Here is a 7,060-nt window from a genome sequence, read left to right on the forward strand (position 1 = left end):
ATTTTTAAAAAGTTCAACATATGGATAATGGGGCTAGCAGAAGCAAAAAAAAAAAAAAGGAAAAAAGAAGATGAAATAATTGAAGTAATAATAGCAGATAATTTTTTAAAATTAATGACTGATAGTATCAAACAGTTTTAGAGAGTTCAAACAATGCCAAGAATGATACATACCAAAAGTCTATATCTAGGTATATCATATTCAAATTGTAGAATAAAAAGGGAAAAGATAAAAACTTGAAGGAAGAAGGAGGAGGGAAAATAAGAATAAGAACTACATTGGACTACTTGTCAAAACCATTCAAGCAAGAAGAGAGTGGGGATATGTTTAAAGTGTCAAACATAAAACAAAACAAAACACCAATCAGGAAATCTATGTAAAGCAAAATTATCCTTCGAAAGTGAAAGAGAAATAAAGACATTCTCAGACAAAAACAAAAGGAATTCATCACCAGAATATCTGCCCTGCAAGCAATGGTAAAAGAAATTCCTTGGGAGCGACCTTCAGCGCGGTTGGGTCCAAGTTTGAAATATGGCAACTTTGAAAGATATTACCAGGCGACTGAAGTCCATCAAAAACATCCAGAAAATTACCAAGTCTATGAAAATGGTAGCAGCAGCAAAATATGCCCGAGCTGAGAGGGATCTGAAACCAGCTCGAGTGTACAGAACAGGATCTTTGGCTCTTTACGAAAAAGCTGATATTAAGGTGCCTGAAGACAAGAAGAAGCACCTCATCATTGGTGTGTCCTCAGATAGAGGGCTTTGTGGTGCCATCCATTCCTCAGTTGCCAAGCAGATGAAAACTGGGGTGGCTTCGCTCACAGCAGCCGGGAAAGAAGTTATGATTGTTGGAATTGGTGAAAAAATCAGGGGCATACTTTATAGGACTCATTCTGACCAGTTTCTGGTGGCATTCAAAGAAGTGAGCAGAAAGCCCCCTACTTTTGGAGATGCGTCAGCCATTGCCCTTGAGTTACTAAATTCTGGATATGAGTTTGATGAAGGCTCTATCATCTTTAATCGTTTCAGGTCTGTCATCTCCTATAAGACAGAAGAAAAACCCATCTTCTCTCTTAATACCATTGCAAGTGCTGAGACTATGAGTATCTACGATGATATTGATTCTGATGTGCTGCAAAATTACCAAGAATACAATCTGGCTAACATCATCTACTACTCTTTGAAGGAGTCTACCACCAGTGAGCAGAGTGCTAGGATGACAGCCATGGACAACGCCAGCAAGAACGCTTCTGATATGATTGATAAGTTGACTTTGACATTCAACCGCACCCGCCAAGCTGTCATCACGAAAGAGTTGATTGAAATTATCTGTGGGGCCGGGCGCCGTGGCTCACGCCTGTAATCCTAGCTCTCTGGGAGGCCGAGGCGGGCGGATTGCTCAAGGTCGGGAGTTCGAAACCAGCCTGAGCAAGACCGAGACCCCGTCTCTACTATAAATAGAAAGAAACTAATTGGCCAACTAATACATATAGAAAAAATTAGCCGGGCATGGTGGCTCATGCCTGTAGTCCCAGCTACTTGGGAGGCTGAGACAGAAGGATCGCTTGAGCCCAGGAGTTTGAGGTTGCTGTGAGCTAGGCTGACACCACGGCACTCACTCTAGCCTAGGCAACAAAGCAGACTCTGTCTCAAAAAAAAAAAAAAAAAAAAAAAAAAAAAAAAAAAAAAAAAAAAAAAGAAATTACCTCTGGTGCTGCAGCTGTGGATTAATGAAAATCAAGTTCCATCCTCAGATAAGAGGTAAAGAAGGAAAATTCAGCCAGCTGATTTGTTTTTAACTTACTGCTGTTTTGTCAGAAGAAGTTGTTGCTCCACTGTTTGAATGAAGACAGCAAGATATTTGGAAATTATCTTACAATAAACAACTTAAAATAAGAAAAAAAAAAGAAATTCCTTGGGACACTCTCTTCAATAAATTGTTCTGGGAAAAATAGATATTCATATGCATAATAATGAAATTAGAGCCTATTCTCTTACCATATACAAAAATCAACTCAAAATGAATTAAAAACTTAAACATAGTACCCTAAACTATGACACACTATAAGAAAACAGATCAACGGTTCCCAGAGGTTAGGGGTGGGAGAAGGGATTGACTTCAAAGGTGGAAAATTAGAGAATTTGTACAGTGATGGAACTGTTCTGTAAGGAACTGTGATAGTAGGCACCTGGCTCTGTGCAATTACAAAAACCTATAGAGCTGAGACTCTTGAAAAACATTTATTAATTTTAAAGGGTATAAAATAGTATATTTACAATGAAGAAATATAGAAGAGATAATCCAGGACATTGATTTAGGCAGATTTTATGGCTAAGACCTCAAAACCACAGACATCAAAACCAAAAATAGACAAGTGGGATAATATTATACTAAAAAGCTTCTGCACAGCAAAGGAAACAACTGAGTGAAGAGGCAAAGCCTGTTGAATGAGGCGAATATGCACAAATTATTCATACAACAAGGAAATAATATCCAGAATATACAAGAAACTCAAACAACTCAACAACAGCAAAACAAATCCCATTAAAAAGTGGGCAAAAGAACTAAATAGACATTTCTCAAAAGAAGACATAAACATGGCCAATAGGTACACGAAAAACTGCTCAACATCACTAATCATCAGGGAAATTCAAGTCAAAACCACAATGAGATATATTTTACCCCAGTTATAATGGCTATTATTAATAAGATAAAAAATAACAGGTGCTGGCTAGGATTCAGAGAAAAGGGAAATCTTATACACTGTTGGTGAAAATGTAAATTAGTACAGCCATTATAAAAAAAAACAGTATGGATATTTTTCAAGAAACTAAAAATAGAACTAGGACATGATCCAGCAATCCCACTACTGGGTATTTATCCAAAGGAAATGAAATCAGTTTATCAGAGAATTACTTTCACTCCCGTGCTTATTGCTGTACTATTCACAATAACAAAGATATAGAATCCAACCTAAGTGTCCATCTATAGATAAATGGATAAAGAAAATGTGGTGTATATACACAATGGAATAATATTTGACCATACAACAGAATGAAATTATGTCATTTGTAGCAACCTGGATGAAACCGGAGGTCATTACATTAAGAGAAATAAGACAGGCACAGAAATACAAACATGCATGTTCTCACCCATATGTGAGAGCTAACAAGAATTGATCTTATGGAGGTAGAAAGTAGAATGGTAGTTACTGGAGGTGGGAAAGTGTGTGTTGGGGGGATGTGAGAGGTTGATTAATGGGTACAGACAGACAATTAGATAAAAGGCATAACATGCAATGTTCAGTAGCAGAGTTAACAATGTATTTTGTATTTCAAATATCTAGAAGGAACACATAGAAATGGTAAATGTATGAACTGATGGATATCTTAAATACTTTGACTTGACCATTACACATCCTATATATAATGAAATATTACATGTACCCCATAAATACGTAGAAATATCAGTATCAAAAAAGATATATTTCAAATATATCTTTAAGATATATCAAAAAAGAAGTTCCTTGGGAAGAATAAAAAATATTTCAGACAATAGAACTGTCACAAAAATAACATTGGAGAAGGCATAAATTAAGGTAAAATAAAATTTTCTATTCTTCTTATACCTAACTGATTTAGTAGAATAATTTCTCAAATAATGATAGTAACAATGTATTCAGTGATTAGACCATAAGTATAAATTAAATGAATAGCAGCAATGTTCTAAGGGAGGGGAGAGAGGAATTGGGAATACTCTGCTATGTGATGCCTACACTAGCCATGAAGCATAATAGTGTTATGTGAAAGTAGATTTAAATTAGTTTTCAATGTATAATTGTAAACTTTACAGAAACTACTAATTTTTTTAAAAAGAGGTATAATTAATATAATAAGAAGAAAGAACATGGAATCATATAAACTGCTCAATTAAAATCAGACAAAGTAGAAAATGAGGGGGAAAAGAAAGAACAAGAGCAATGAATACAAATCAATTACAAATGTGGTAGATGTTAATCCAGCTATAACAAGAATCATTTTATATGTGAATTGTCTAAATACATCAATTGAGAGACAGAGAATTCTATATCAGGAAAAACCATTTTCCAAAAGTAAAGGAGATTTAAGATATCCTCATAAAAAAGCTGAGGGAAATTTTTGCCAGTAAACCTGCCCTATTGTACCCTTTATTGTAAATGCTAAAGTGAGTTCTTTGGGCTGAAATGAAAAATGCTGGACAGTAACTTGAAGTCATACAAAGAAAAAAAAAGAATAGTGGCAAAGGTAACTACAGAGATAAATATAGAGTCAGTATCATTAAATATTTTATGTTTTGTTTATAACTCCTCCTTTTTATATATGATTTAAAAGAGAAATTCATTAAATAAAAACTATAAATCTATAATAACAACACATAATGTAAAAGATATAATTTGTGATAATAACCATATGGAAAGTACCAGAGCTATACAGGAGTTGATAATTTGCATAATATTGAGCTAAGATGGTATCAGTTCAAGCTAGAATGCTATGAACTTAGAATATGCAGTAACTACTGTAGTAACTACTGAAAAAAATAATATGCAGGGAAAAAATGAGGAGAATATCAAACTCTAAAGAGTAAAGCAATCTCTATCAAAATTCCAATAGCATTTTTTTTGCAAAAATGGAAAAATCCATTGTAAAATGAATATGGAATCTCTTTGGGTCCCAAATAGCAGAAAAAATCTTGAAAAAGAAAAACAATAGAAAGTCTCACATATCATGATTTCAAAATTTATTACAAAATCACAGTAACCAAAACAGGCATAAGAGGAGACACAGAGATCAATGGAATAAAGTAGTCCAGAAGTAAACCATTTCATCTGTGGTCAAGTGATTTTCAACAAGGCTACCAAAATTATTCAACAGGAGAGTCTTTATAGTCTTTTCTACAAATGTTGTCAAGAAAATTGGCTATCCATATGCAAAAAAATGAAGTTGAACCCTTACCTTACATAATATACAACAGTAACTCAAAATGAACTTAAATAGCAGACCCAAAACTATAAAATTCTTAGAAGAAAATATATTTCTTCATGACATTAGATTTGGAAATGACTTTTGGATGTGACACCAAAAGCACAGACAAGAAAAGTAAAAATAAATTAATTGGACTATATTAAAATAAAAAACTGAATATCAGGGGACTCGGACCAACTTGGCGGACGAGAAACAACTCCAGACAGAGTGTCTCTGCAGAAAAGACAGATTCTACAAGAAAATAGAAAAAAGAAGCAAGAAGACGAGCATACAGCGGACGAGAGCTGGAAGGAGGGGTACCTGAGAACCCGGGAGACTCCACGGGAGGAGGCTGCAGAGGAGAACTGGAGGCTGAGACCACCGGAGCAGCCCGGAGACCAGTGGCAAGGGTAGGTGGCTTTGCTGTTTCCCCTCCCCTGCATTTGGGACTGCTGGTGGGCTCCCCAGCGGGTGGAGAGGGCTGCGGACACCTGCCCAGAGATGGCCGCGGCCAGCCAGCAGTGACCCTGTAGCAGACGTGGCACCAGGTTCCCAACTTCCTCCGGGCACCTCCGTGTGCACAGACCCCAGCAACACGGCAGGCACCATATTGCCTCCTCCTCCCCTCCGCCAACCCTACCCGCGGCTACCCAGAGAGACAATACAGCCACCAGCCAGAGGAACCTCCAGGGAATGGGACCTTCCCTTTTGGGACCCTACAGCTGACTCAGGAGAACTCAGAGTTTAAGCTCCAACCCGCCAGCTCTCTCAGGTGCTGCTGGCACGGTGTTCCAAGGAGAACAGTGCCGACTCAGAGGCTGAGAGACATAGACCCAGTTTGGGCTCCCTGTGGGTGAATTGGGACCGGAACTCATAATTGAATATTATTCAACATTTAAAAGGAAGGAAATTATGACACATGATACAACATCTATGAGCCTTGAGGACATTTCTTTAAGTGAAATAAACCAGTCACACAAAAATAAATACTGTGTGATTTTATTTACACAGGGTATCAAGAGTAGCCAAACTCATAGAAACAGAAAGTATAATGGTGATTGCTAGGGAATAGGGAAAGAGGAGAAAAGGTAGTTGATATTTAATGAGTATAGAGATGAAAGATGAAAAAGTTCTGGAGATTAGTACAAAGCACTACTACGGTGTATACTTAAAAATAATTAAGATGGCTTTTTCTGAACCGTGCTGAGCAGGAGGCGCCATCACGGGAGTCGATATCCGCCACAACAATAACCGAAAGGTTCGTCCCAAGGAGCTCAAGAGCCAGGACATTTACCTAAGGCTTTTTGGTCAAGCTATATAGGTTTCTGGCCAAACGAACCGACTCCACCTTCAACCAGATTGTGCTAAAGAGGTTGTTTATGTGTTGCACCAATGGACCACCTCTGTCCCTTTCCCGGATGATCCGGAAGATGAGGCTTCCTGGACAGGAAAATAAGACCTCAGTGGTTCTGGGGACCATAACCGATGATGTGCGGGTTCAAGAGGTGCCCAAACTGAAGGTGTGTACACTTTGCATGAGCAACTGGACCCGCAGCCACATCCTCAAGGCCAGGGGCAAGATCCTCACCTTCGACCAGCTGGCCCTGGACTACACCAAGGGCCGTGGCACTGTCTTGCTTTCTGGTTCTCGAAAGGGCCGAGAGGTGTACCGGCATTTCGGCAAGGCCCCAGGAACCCCGCACCAAACACTATGTCTGCTCCAAGGGTCAGAAGTTCGATCATGCCAGAGGCCGGCAGAGGCTACAAAAACTAACCCTGGATCCCACTCTCTTATTAAAAAGATTTTGGATGCAAAAAATAAAATAAAATAATAAAGATAGTAAATTTTATGTTATATGTATTTTACCTCAATTTTGTTTTTAAAAGTCTCAAAGCATTATTTAACGTTATACCTACAGTAAATAGAAAAAGACGAGTAAACTAAATGCAAATCTTGCAGAAGGAAGGAAATGATAACAATTAAAATGAAGATAAATTAAATAGTCAGATAATCTAAAAACAATACAGAAAATCAAAGGAACCAAAGATTGTTTCTT

At 37.6% G+C, this 7,060-nt stretch overlaps 2 pseudogenes; both read left to right on the plus strand.

The window, feature by feature from the left end:
• Positions 1 to 495: 495 nt before the first annotated feature.
• LOC105855291 (ATP synthase F(1) complex subunit gamma, mitochondrial pseudogene) lies at positions 496 to 1,365 on the plus strand (annotated as a pseudogene).
• Positions 1,366 to 1,732: 367 nt separating this feature from the next.
• Positions 1,733 to 6,777, plus strand: LOC105855290 (large ribosomal subunit protein eL18 pseudogene; annotated as a pseudogene).
• Positions 6,778 to 7,060: the final 283 nt, after the last annotated feature.

This window comes from Microcebus murinus, chromosome X (genome assembly GCF_040939455.1).
Source record: "Microcebus murinus isolate Inina chromosome X, M.murinus_Inina_mat1.0, whole genome shotgun sequence".
Classification (NCBI taxonomy): domain Eukaryota; kingdom Metazoa; phylum Chordata; class Mammalia; order Primates; family Cheirogaleidae; genus Microcebus; species Microcebus murinus.